Here is a 13693-nt window from a genome sequence, read left to right as displayed (position 1 = left end):
TTCTGACCCAAAAAAGTTATAGTCTCAGCTTTGCTGGGTCACCTGTTCTTTTAAGACCGGTATAAAAAACCAGGAGGACTGTCGGGGTGCTTCTCTGGAGGTTGAACAAGGATTTTATAAGGCAATTTTCCTTAGCGATTAGCCCATTAAGGTTCTCTAGCCCCCGGGGCGTGGCTTGGATGGCAAGGAGGCAGCAGACCTAAGTCCGGAGCTCCCGACCCCCAAGTCAAACGAACGGCGAGCAGGAGAAGTAATCGCCAACAAGCGAGACAAAAAGCATAAGGAGAGGTGCATAAGCATAAGGAGCACCCGCCAGAAGCATCGAGAACCGGTTACACCCGCTGGGAAGGCAAACCGAAGCAAAAAGGAGATCGGCAGAGGAAAGGAAGAGGGAAGCGCAAGATGCGGCGAGAGCCTAGAGGAGGACCCGAGACGCGGGAGACGCGGATCACAAAGCGACCAAGTAAGAGCGCTCCGAGGCAAACGCCATAAACGCTGCATGCGGAGCCCCACGAGGGCGCACCCCCATACGCGAGGCATTGAGAGACCACCAAGCCGACCCCACTACGGGTCACGGGGGGAAGGAAGGAGATAGCACGAAGGCAGCCATCTTAAGCAGGATCGAAGCCAGCGGCAGCCATCTTGGTTAGGCAAGACAAAGCAAGGCAAGGCAAGCTCCGACAGAACCGAACAACCGCCGCAACGCTTAGACAAGCCAAGCTACGGAGCCTGTCAGCGACGCCGGCGGAGAAAGGCAATCCGCGGGCAGAACTAATCCCTGCCTAACTAACGGGAATCACAGGCGAAGGTAGCGGCCATCTTGGGAAGGGCACAGAGGGTAAACGAGCAGCCCTCGCGAGGGGCGAAACGACACGGCACCCGCCCCCCCCCAGACCTAATCGGCAAGCGTCAGGCGAAACTTGACAAACGACGGGTAGAGGCGCAAGCCCCTTCCTAACCGAAGAAGATCAGGTATACAAGCCATCGACCAGGAAGCAGTGACGCAGGGGGCGGCCATCTTGGGCAGGTCGCTGAGAAAGTAAACACACAGCCATTTTTAGAGTCAAGAACCAAGCGTAAAAACAGCGTGCAACGCAACAACACCCCACGCAAGGAAGAGGCAGCTCTACACAAGGAAAGAAAGCGGACAAGCAGGCAGAGATTGGGGGAAACGAAACACGAAGCAAGGTGTAAACAACAAGCCGCCAAAACAGAGCAGCGCCAACGAGGTAGGCGTCAAACCAAGCCGCAGCAAGACAGAAGGCGCGGTCGAAGGAGGGCCAGCAAGCAGGAGACCACACCCAACTACGAATAGCGAGGCCCCCGCACCACTCCAGCAATAACTACAGAGTGGGAAGAAGTTAAGACCGGGGGGCACACAAAGAGGGGGAAGACACATAAGGGGGAGATACCGCAAGAGGCTGGCGGAATCCAGGACCAAGACCAGAGTGGTCAAGTGGCCACCCAGATTCAGGGATAGCAGCATAACAGCAGCATCAACCCCAAGCAACAAGGAAGATAAAGGACAAAAAAAAAAGAGCCCACAAAACAACAACTAACAGAAGGAAGACCCCAAATGCACCAGGTCAGAAGAGGCTTCGACACCATGGCGGAAAGAGATGGCAAACAGATCACAAATGACCAAAAAAAGAGCAAAAACGACATAACTGCCTCACCCGCAAAGGAGCGAGGAGACCGAAGCAACGAAACCACCACATTGGACACACTACTGAGGAAGATAACAGAAGGCAACGATCTAGCAAAGGCCACAAAAAAGACAGTGGACAATATCCAGATGGAATTGATAGCAATCAGAGCTGAGCAAAGCAGAGCTAACGGCAGAATTGACGAGGCGGAAAAAAGGATAAGCCAGCTTGAAGACCGCACTAATATAACTCATAAAGACCTAGGCTTAGTAATAAAGAGAACCACAGCGCTACAGAGATCCATGGCAGAGCAAGAAGATAGAAGCCGCAAAGGGAATATAAGACTCCTGGGGGTGCCCGAAGACGAGGAGGACACCCCAGGGGCGTGCGCCCTGATGCTGGAAAACATAATCCCCAAACTGACCGGTCTTAATTTTGATAAACCGTTCGAAATCGTCAAAGCTTACCGCATACCAGCAAAGAAACAAGCGAACAGCAACACTCCAAGACCAATAATATGCAAACCATAAGAGACAATCATACAGACGCAATCTTCGCCATGGCCAGGAAGGGCAAGCCAATGTTGATTAATGGAAAGAAGGTAACGGTTACCCAAGACTTCTCCAGGGAAACAGTGGAGGTGAGGAAAGGCTTCCTAGCACAGCGAGAGACCCTGCGCAGAAATAACATCACTTTCACCTTCGCTGGGCCTTCTAGAATGAGGATTACGGACAGACATGGAAGCAAAATATTCGATGATCCCAACGAACTACACAGATACCTGCAGGGCCCAGCTCCGGAAGAAATGGAGCATCAAAGCCCAGGAGCAAAGAGAAGAGCTTCCTCAGACTGAGCCGAAGGAGAGGACATATGATGGCGGTGAGCCGACATCATTCACCTTCTGACCTTTCCTAACACGAACTCAAAACGAACTTAACTACCTCAAACAAATGCAACAATGCAACCGCACCTACCTCAACCGCCGAGAACAGGGAAGCGACGGAGTAGGAGCAACAATAACAACCATATCCTTTTTCCTCTATAGCTTTTGCACTCTCTCTCCCTACACTCTAGGCGGGAAACCAACTCAGCGAAAGAGACTATGCAAGGACTTGGGGTGGGGGGAGTGTGAGGACCCTTGCTGTCGCACACCCGATTTTCTACAGGCGGGGGAGGGGGAAGGGGGTTGGGGGGCGGACAGGGGGGGGAGACGAGACAGGTGGACAGAGGGGCAGATGAGACAGCAGGCATTTGTGCAACTATAACTTCTTTTTACTTCCCTTGCTATATCTTTTCCTTACCTATCATCCCACTTCGCACATTCCAGCTCCCGGGGGGGGGGCCACAGGGCACACCACGAAATGTGGACTTGCATCCCAGAAACAGATCACAAAGAAGATAGAAACACCAGCGACAACACAGCACCTCCATGACAGTCCCAACAAGGGCTAGCCTAACCACGAACTTGAAGGTGGTGTCCATGAACGTTAAAGGCCTGAACCATCCAATCAAACGCAGGAAAGTACTAGAGCACCTGGCCAAACTAAAGGGGGACATATACACGCTGCAAGAGACTAAACTCTCAGAGGATGAAGCAAAGCTACTCAAAGCGAGATGGATAGGGGAAGCCCTATGCTCGCCAGCGAAGGGGAAGAAAAGGGGAGTAATAACCATCCTGAGCAAAAGGGCAAACCTAACCGTACAAACGACAAACGCGGACAACGACGGCCGCATGCTGATAACAAGCGTCCAGAAAGGCAACGATCGAATACATGTAGCCAACATCTATGGACCAAATTCTGAAGACAAACAGTTCTGGCAAGTGGTGGATAGCAAGCTAAATGACATACCGCAGGAAGACCTCCTGCTTGTAGCAGGGGACATGAACAAGACGATGGACCAGGCTACGGACAGGCACCCAACCAGACCAAGCCACAACTCCCATAACAACAACACCCTGAAAGACCTAAGCATCAAACACCACCTAGCAGACCCATGGAGGCTACAGCACCCAACGGCGCGGGAGTACACCTTCTACTCACACCCGCACAATTCCTACAGCAGGATTGATTACATACTGATGTCCAACAACCACACGCACCTAATAGAAGAAATGGAGATAGCTCCAATAACGATCTCCGACCACGCGCACATATCGCTTGCTCTAAGCGGCAAACATAACGAGAACCCAACGAGAAGATGGAGACTGAATGACGACATCCTACAGAACAAAGGGAACGTGAAAGAAATAGAGGAAGCACTAAGGAACTACCTTGAATACAACGACAACGGTGAAGTAGGGAAGGGTACCATTTGGGATGCCCTCAAAGCGACACTAAGAGGTAAAATGATCAACATCAAATCAAGAATGGACAGAAGCAGGAACAAAAAAATATCAGAGATAGAAGAGGAGATAGCAGCACTGGAAAGAGGTCACTGCGCAAACATAGCAGACAAAAACACACTCACCACGCTCACAAAAAAGAAATACGAACTGAACAAGATTCTGAGCGAACGAGCGGGCTCTTGGCTGACAAAATTCAAATCTGTGAATTTATGCAGAGCCAACAAAGCAGGGAAACAGCTGGCATCCTACCTAAAAGCAAAGCAGAGGCAACACACAATAGCAGCGATAACAGACAAAACAAACAAATCGCAAACAACAAACAAAGGAATACTGGAAGTCTTCAGACAGTTCTACCAAGAACTGTATTCCGAAGATAAGAACCTGAGCAGAGACGGAGGACTCGCCCTCCTAAAAGACACCAACCTGCCAGAACTCAAAGAGGAGGAGAGAACCTAGCTCGAAGCAGACATAACGGAAGAAGATATCGAAGCTGCAATCAGCCAGCTAAAACCGAACAAAGCGCCAGGACCGGACGGATACACCTCCATGTTCTACAAAACCTTCAGCCACCACATAAAAAAGCTACTGTCAGAAACCTACTCAGCCTGCATTCACAACGGCAAAATGACAGAGTCCATGAGCGAAGCCAACATCACAATAATCCCCAAGGAGGGGAAAGACCATCAGTACCCGCAGAACTACAGACCCATCTCACTGATAAATGTTGACTGCAAAATCTACACGAAGATACTGATCAATAGACTAAACAAAGTCCTACCAGACATCATCCACAACTCACAAGTAGGGTATATCAAAAACAGACTATCGCAAGACAACACAAGGCTACTATGCCACCTAATCAACCATACCACACAGAGCAGCGAACAGGCAGTCATGATAGCGCTAGACGCAGAGAAGGCTTTTGACAGAGTCTCATGGCCATTCCTTAGGAACTGCATGGCAAGATTCGGTCTAGGGGAGAAATACATAGCAATGGTGATGGCCCTATACAACAAACCCAAAGCAAAAATAGTGGTGAACGGAAGCACATCCGAGAGGCTCACACTAGGAAGAGGCACCAGACAAGGATGCCCACTATCACCGGGCCTCTTCCTGCTAGCACTAGAACCCCTACTAGCAAAAATCAGAGACAACAAGGGGATAACGGGCGTAAAGGTCAAAGAGAAGACCGTTAAACTAGCGGCATACGCCGACGACATCCTCATCACGACCACAAGCCCGTCTACGTCAATAACAGCGCTCATGGATACAATAGGAGAATACGCCGCAGCATCAGGGTACAAACTCAACAAAGATAAATCGGAATGCAAACCAATGAATGTCCACACTACAAGAGAAGTCCTCGTGGACTCGGGCCTGGCCTGGCAGACAAAACCACTCAAATACCTAGGGCTGCTTTTAGGAAGATACCTAACATCCACGCTACAACATAATGAGGACTCACTGCTGAAAAAAATAAAAGAAAGACTGGAACTATGGTCACCAAAATACATCAGCTGGTGGGGAAGAATAGAAACGATCAAAATGATGATAACGCCGGCGATAAACTACACGCTAAACATGCTACCACTCCCAATGACAGACTGCTTCCACAAGAGACTAGACAAACTGATCAACATCTTCCTATGGAGAAACAAAAGACCCAGAATCAGCCTACTCAAACTGAGACTGACCAAGGAACTCGGAGGCCTCAACCTGACAAACTTTAAAACATACCAAACAGCATGCCTGGCAAGACAAGGGATGGCCTGGATAGACGACACCCAAACTTACAAACCAGTCTGGTTAGAGGTGGAGAAGGACCTCCTGGGAGGCTGTATAGACAGGCTTTTTGGCCCTAGTTGGCAGTGATATAGACTTTAATCTTGCTCGCATCTAGGATATGTATTCCTAGCTTGTGTTGGCCCTTTTAAGCCCTTTCTTCTAGACCTAGAAGAGGCCATCTATTGCCTATTGGCTTTGGCCTGTCATTATTGCTTATAGTAGAGGTTGGATCCTGTGGTCCTGACTTTATATTACACATTGGTATGGTTTATGTAGGTACTCTGACAGAGCTAAGGGTTATTTCATCCTTTTCAGGCGTACAAGGCCCAGAACTAGAGGCACTCCATTTTGATGGAGCTGAGAGGCTTCAAGGGAAAAGGTAATATTTTGGTTTTGAGCTGTTGTTCGCCCTAAGCGAACCGGAGAGAACCGGCCAGAGCTGAATCTAATCAGGAAGTGTCTCTGGGCTCAGGTCTCTAGACGAAACAAGCAGCTGGTCACTGTGGGAGCGTCTAGCGAGAGGAGCCTGGTGCTTGGGATCGGTGGGAGGAAGCTGCTGGCTGGAACTTTCCATGAGGAGACAGCATTCTATATTAGTGAATTGCAGAGGCGGAGCCAGTGAGTTGTTGGAGTTGCAGAAAGAGTTCGAGCTAGAGAGAGCTGAGCTGAAGTTGCAGTTAGTTGAGTTGGAGGAGCAGAGAGAGAGAGTTGAATTGAAGGAGCAGAGAGTGTTGGTAGAGTTGGAGGAGTGGAATTGCAGGAGGAGAAGAGACAGAAGATGCTTGGAACAGAGAGAAGACAAACAGACAGTCAGTGAGCTGGAGCTGAAGGAAGCAGTCAGAAGCAGTTACTTATCAGGAGGAGTTGTGAATAGCTGGAGTCTGAAGTAATGCCTTTTAGAAGAGGCTGAAGTTATATCGTGGATTAACCTGTGGGAGCAGCTGGAGTTAATTGGACATTGGCACAGAGACTTTACCCAGAGTGAACAAGCTAGTGGAAGGAACAGTTATCAGAGCGGCAGAAACCATTAGATTGAAGTTGGAAGGTGGAGAGAGTCCGTGGGGGAGAGAAATCCAGTGCAAAGTGATCAGTGCAGATGTGTATCCAAGAGTGCAGGAGAGAGAGAGTCTGAGATGAGCCAAGACACAGACGAGAGAGGAGCCCAGATGACAGCTAGAGCAAGACTTCACACTCCCAAGGTGACCTCGTTCTTATACTTACACCTTAATCTTATCCTTATTCCCTAGGCTATTGTATGTCTAATCCTTTTCTTTCAGCGGTGTGTTAAAAGTTCCTGTTACCCCGCAGATAACCTTGTACTGTATGTCTAATCCTTTTCTTTCAGCGGTGTGTTAAAGTTCCTGTTAGTCATAGAGACCCCGCAGATTTATGTATGTGTATTTCATCATTGTTAAAATAAAGAGACCCCAGTTCTTAGTGAACTAGTGTGTTGTTTTCTTATGATAGAGAGCGTTTTTACTCCTGTAAACAGTGTCTCCTATTCCAGAGAACAGGTAACCTTTTCTTCTAGTCAGATGTTACAGCCAGAACAGATGCTGCCCCTGATCCGGTAAGTCTGAACACGTAGGGAGAACAAGGAGCCCTTGAGCTAGGGAATTGTTGACACTAAGTAATTCGGCCATCCCATAATATTATTGTAGTAGCGAGCCCTTAGTGAATAGAGAGAGAGACTTCCCAACATAGAGAGACAGAGAGCTGAAGGTAGTCATAGGAAAGTGGTCGTCATTGGTAAGTGGCGTTAGTGAGAGCACTGATTGTGGTCAGTGTGTAGGTCTGCCGGATTGCGGACCGTGTGTGAATGAGAGCACCTAAGACAGAGGGGTGTGTAGGTCTGCCGGATTGCGGACCGTGTGTGAATGAGAGCACCTAAGACAGAGGGGTGTGTAGGTCTGCCGGATTGCGGACCGTGTGTAAATGAGAGCACTTGGACTGCAGGCCCATGTGTGTAGACACGCTGGATTGCGTGTCGAGTGAGCCCTGAGGGTGAGCAGTGTGTATACCCGCAAGATTGTGGCTTGAGTGAGCACTGAGGGTAATCAGTGTGTAATGGTAGATAATCAGAACTGCCCCAGGGTAGATTAGTCTGGACCCATGAGGTCGCGAGACTATGAGGTATGAGTGTGGTGTAGAGCATGGATGTCCTTAGTAATCAGTGAGTATTCTTAGTATCCCTATAGATTTAGTGGTGTTTCTGATGATATGAGCTTGTATATTGCGAGTTCCCCATCCTCAGGTAGGTACCCAGGTGCCTGGATAGATGGTCCTGAGGAGGGAGGTGGTTACGTTCCGGCTGGGTTAGAGGGGCTCTCAGGAGCTGATCCCATCTGGTCCGAAAATCCTGTCGGTACATCTGGCGTCTACGAACAGTTTACGAAGCCTGTGTGACCTGGCCATGTGCTTGGAGAGGTTCCCATAAGTTGTGGGGGAGTGCCCTGATCGCCAGGTACATCTGGCGTCTACGAACAGTTTATGAAGCCTGTGTGACCTGGCCATGTGCTTGGATAGTTTCCCATATGTTGTGGAGGAGTGCCCTGATCGCCAGTTCCATCTGGCGTAGTCGTCTGTTTATGAAGCTTATGTGACCTGGCCACGTGCTTGGAGAGGTTCCCATAAGTTGTGGGGGAGTGCCCTGATCGCCAGTTCCATCTGGCGTAGTCTTGCAGTTTACGAAGCCTGTGTGACCTATGGGCTTGAACAGTTGCAGTGTGAGGAGATTGTAGTACATCATGGCATTTGGCTTATGCAGGGTGGAAGAAATGCTTTTCATCTTGGTGTTTGACCTGTCAGGGTTGAATGGTGACATGACATGAGGGAGTCAATAACATCTTTGTGATGATCCAATTGTACAAATGTGTGTGAAAAATGCTTTTAAATTGCCCATTAAATTGCTTGCTGCATCTGCTTATGCTGTGCAATGTGAAATGTGTTCAATGTAATATGACTTGTGGAGTTCCTTGTAAATATGGCTTGTGAATAGCGCCATGTAATTGTGGCTTCTGAGGAGCATATTCTCATTTTGACTTACTGTGTTCCTTGTGAATTGCGCCTTGAATATATTCCTTGTGAGGAGCATGTCATTTTTTGAACTTGTTGACTTTCTTGTAAATATGGCTTGTGAATAGCGCCATGTGGTTATGGCTTGGACTGGGCATGTTATCATTACGTTAGGCAGGAGAGAGCTGGATCTCTTTCAGGTGCATGGGGATAACGTTTTGAAGATGTGCGTACGTGTTATGTGAAAACGTGGAGAGATAAGTTCTTGAATTTCCCATGTACTGCAGTCATTGGGGAATGATTGTGCTTGAGCTGCCAAAGGGTTAATATCTTGAATTGAGAAGGCAGTATTTATTTTAACATGCTGTTTAACATGCATGGTTATTTGAGCTGATACTAAAAGTCAGTGAGTGTTTAGATGAATGATGGTTTGATTTGACTTTCATTGGTTGCTGGGTCTGCCTATGTGCTTTGTCAGCGTGGGTTTGCCTTGGAACTGAAGTTTCATGTGTCTGACTCTTAGAGGTCGGTAAGTTATAAATCAACCAGTCGGATTGAGATAAGGGTTTGCACGGAGGGAGCTGTGTTCTTTTAAATGTGCTACTTAATATGCATCCACAGACGTGTGGAGAATTATTTTTGAATGCATGATTTAAAATGAGTGAAAGATTAAAAAAAAGAAAGGGCCCAGTTAGAGTGCACGCTACGGGCTGTTTTCATTAATTATTTCGTAGAGGGTTTTCCACCTGGAAAGGAATATGCCAACCGGTGTTTTGGAATGATCACAGATTGTGAATAATTACTCTTGCCCAACAGTGCATGGTAACATGTGCTTTTAATTAGTGAAATGCAACCGTGTGTTTTTAAAACAAATGTGTTCTCATTATTATTTTTCCAATGCAAGCTGAACCTTTTTCAAATGCAAATGTTTCTGATATGTAGCAGACCATTGTGTATTTTTACCCACTCAGTTAGAAAAATGACTATTTGAAAAAACTGATGAATCTGGCCTGCAGTGCAAAATTATGGTGTTTCACATGTTATTTTCCAAAACTACGATGTAATGTGTCTGCTAATATTTTTTCCTTTGCAGCTAGTAGCAGTACTGAATTATTTTGAAATGCTTGCATGTCACTTAATTACGAAAAATATATGCCCTTATTAATTATTAATATTAGGATGCTTTTCGTCAAGTTTTCAATTTAATTTAGTTAGTTTAAGAACAGTGGTTCTCATGGGAACAGAGTTGTTTTGACTTCCAGGGAATGTGTTTTTGACCTTGACTTAGCCTCACTCTCAGAGAAAAGCTGTTTTGTGAAGGGAGGGCCTTTCCCTCTAGGAGCGCCGAGCAGTGCCTGTCTTGTTATCATTGGCCAACCTCCAATTTCTTCCGCGAAAGAAATGTTTATGTAAGGGAGGGGTCAAGTCGCTCTTCCTTGCTGTCGGGGCAGACAGCTTCATTGCCTTCAGATAAGGGATCCTTGTACATGCAGAATAGTTGGCAGACTCTTGGCCCTTGGAGTTAGATAAATACAGTAGGCCTGGGTGAGCTTCCCTGATTAGAGACTAGAGATGCTTGAACCGAGTGCTTGGCAGCGCCTTGCTCCTGCAATGAGATCAGCACTTGGCAGTGATTCAAATTACTTCACACTGTAGCCTGGCTTCTGCGTATTTTTTTTGGAGCGGATTCAAAACTCTGAGCACGAACATCTTTCTGAAGGGAGGGGCTGTCTCACAGAGGATTAGGGTGTTGCTATGCCCCAGCCCTTCTGGCTGTGTATGAAAAAATTAGATTTTGCCCAAACAAATTTAAGAGTATATGATTTTAATTATTCCTTGAATTCAGAATAATGTTTTTTATTAATTAAGATGTTTCTTTCAACAATGAAAAGCACTTGGGGTGCTTTTTAAATGGAAAATTTTATCTTGCTAGATTAATGATACTGGTTTTCTCGTTCTAGGTTATTGGGTTGTGGTGTTTGGTGTGTGCATCGGCCCGCCCCCCTCCCACTCCCTTTATTATTTTACTTTTTTGTTTTCATTTTTTATGTTAGCTTGTTATTTTTTTGAAAGATGGAACCAGACCAGACCGGAATGGTGGTGGATGAACGGCGGAGGAAGTGATTCCTTGGTACCGGATACAGATGAAGATGCAGGGTGGTGACCTACACTGATGTCCCAAAATTGACTGCCTTGAACCCCGAAATTATGCTAAAAGAACTCTGAACTCTTGATATTAGACTTACAACCTGCAGTTGGCTGAAAAGCCAATAGTCATCTTTTAAAATTTTTTTTATTCTAAAAGAACCCATTATGATAATATTTCCCACAAAAGGATTTTGTTATGTAATTCCTTGGCCTGCATTATTCCCATGTTTTTCTTTGCAATCACCACGAACAGGCCCCACGTGATAGTCCTGTTCCTGATTTTAATGTTTATGCAGTGCCACATAACTGAAATGTTTTATATATATTTAGCTTAGTCTGCTTTGCTATTTTACACTGGTTTATCTTTCACCTATTATAGTTTTCCTGTTTTCTGCAAAACAGTCTTGCCAATGGAGAAACGAAAAAAAAATGGTGGTGCACACATGTGTTCCACAGTGTGATACAGTGAGAAACTAGGTGCTAACTGTTTTGTGATATTGTGTCTTTTACATATGCACCACATTTAGATAAATGTCTTTGATTCATTACCTAATATGCATAGTGCTACACCAGCTATTTTGTAGGAATGGGGTTATCTTTATTTTCCTGTTATTACATTTTCACTTTTATTGATCCAAGGGTGGTTACCCTAGACTTTCAGTTGTCCTGGGAGGTGTGTCTTTTAGTATGGTTATGTCCTACATTTATTATTAATGTTTGCCCAGACCTTGAGGACCGTTTGTCATGTTTATTTCTCAGATTTCACCAAATTTTTTCTTAAGTTGACCAATGTAGGTAGGCCTCATTTAGGCCCATTGTTATTTTTATTCCACAAATATGGCCCTACACCAATAGATTTCATGAGCTATCATTAGCTTAAGTTGACTATAGTAGGTAGGCCTCATTTAGGCCCTTTGTTGTTTTATCATTAGAAGTTGAAACACATTTAGTTCTTAAGTTGACCGAAGTAGGTAGGCCCCATTTAGGCCCCTTGCTGTTTTCATTCAACAAATAAGTCCCTATATCACTAGATTTCATCAGTTATCACTAAAATTTGAGGCACATTTAGTTTGAGGATGCTTTGGTTAGTTTCTGTTGTTATCAGATCAAATCTTAGATATGTTTTAGCATTCAAGTCAAGGGTGCTTTGATTTATTTTCAGTTGCTTGTTAGATTTGTATTCCCTACATTAAGTTTCAGGTGGAATTTCCTTATGTTGTCATTCATTTTAGAGAGTTTTTTTTGGTTTTTTGGTTTTGTTGATAGATTATGTTGATGTTTGTTTATATGGATGTTGTTGTTTATAGATGTTCGCAAGATAATGTCTAAGGGTGGAATGTATAGACAGGCTTTTTGGCCCTAGTTGGCAGTGATATAGACTTTAATCTTGCTCGCATCTAGGATATGTATTCCTAGCTTGTGTTGGCCCTTTTAAGCCCTTTCTTCTAGACCTAGAAGAGGCCATCTATTGCCTATTGGCTTTGGCCTGTCATTATTGCTTATAGTAGAGGTTGGATCCTGTGGTCCTGACTTTATATTACACATTGGTATGGTTTATGTAGGTACTCTGACAGAGCTAAGGGTTATTTCATCCTTTTCAGGCGTACAAGGCCCAGAACTAGAGGGACTCCATTTTGATGGAGCTGAGAGGCTTCAAGGGAAAAGGTAATATTTTGGTTTTGAGCTGTTGTTCGCCCTAAGCGAACTGGAGAGAACCGGCCAGAGCTGAATCTAATCAGGAAGTGTCTCTGGGCTCAGGTCTCTAGACGAAACAAGCAGCTGGTCACTGTGGGAGCGTCTAGCGAGAGGAGCCTGGTGCATGGGATCGGTGGGAGGAAGCTGCTGGCTGGAATTTTCCATGAGGAGACAGCATTCTATATTAGTGAAGTGCATAGGCGGAGTCAGTGAGTTGTTGGAGTTGCAGAAAGAGTTCGAGCTAGAGAGAGCTGAGCTGAAGTTGCAGTTAGTTGAGTTGGAGGAGCAGAGAGAGAGAGTTGAATTGAAGGAGCAGAGAGTGTTGGTAGAGTTGGAGGAGTGGAATTGCAGGAGGAGAAGAGACAGAAGATGCTTGGAACAGAGAGAAGACAAACAGACAGTCAGTGAGCTGGAACTGAAGGAAGCAGTCAGAAGCAGTTACTTATCAGGAGGAGTTGTGAATAGCTGGAGTCTGAAGTAATGCCTTTTAGAAGAGACTGAAGTTATATCGTGGATTAACCTGTGGGAGCAGCTGGAGTTAATTGGACATTGGCACAGAGACTTTACCCAGAGTGAACAAGCTAGTGGAATGAACAGTTATCAGAGCGGCAGAAACCATTAGATTGAAGTTGGAAGGTGGAGAGAGTCCGTGGGGGAGAGAAATCCAGTGCAAAGTGATCAGCGCAGATGTGTATCCAAGAGTGCAGGAGAGAGAGAGTCTGAGATGAGCCAAGACACAGACGAGAGAGGAGCCCAGATGACAGCTAGAGAAAGACTTCACACTCCCAAGGTGACCTCGTTCTCATACTTACACCTTAATCTTATCCTTATTCCCTAGGCTATTGTATGTCTAATCCTTTTCTTTCAGCGGTGTGTTAAAAGTTCCTGTTACCCCGCAGATAACCGTGTACTGTATGTCTAATCCTTTTCTTTCAGCGGTGTGTTAAAGTTCCAGTCACAGTACTTAGCAAAGCAATTCAACAAGTTATGCAGCTTCATCGGCGTGCAGAGAGTGGCACAGTAGCATCTGCCAAAAATAATGCAGGTGTTGGCAGCG

Source organism: Lissotriton vulgaris, chromosome 5, assembly GCF_964263255.1.
Source record: "Lissotriton vulgaris chromosome 5, aLisVul1.2, whole genome shotgun sequence".
In the NCBI taxonomy this organism is placed as follows: Eukaryota; Metazoa; Chordata; class Amphibia; order Caudata; family Salamandridae; genus Lissotriton; species Lissotriton vulgaris.
The sequence above is the reverse complement of the archived record's forward strand: the minus strand, read 5'-3'. Positions refer to the sequence as shown.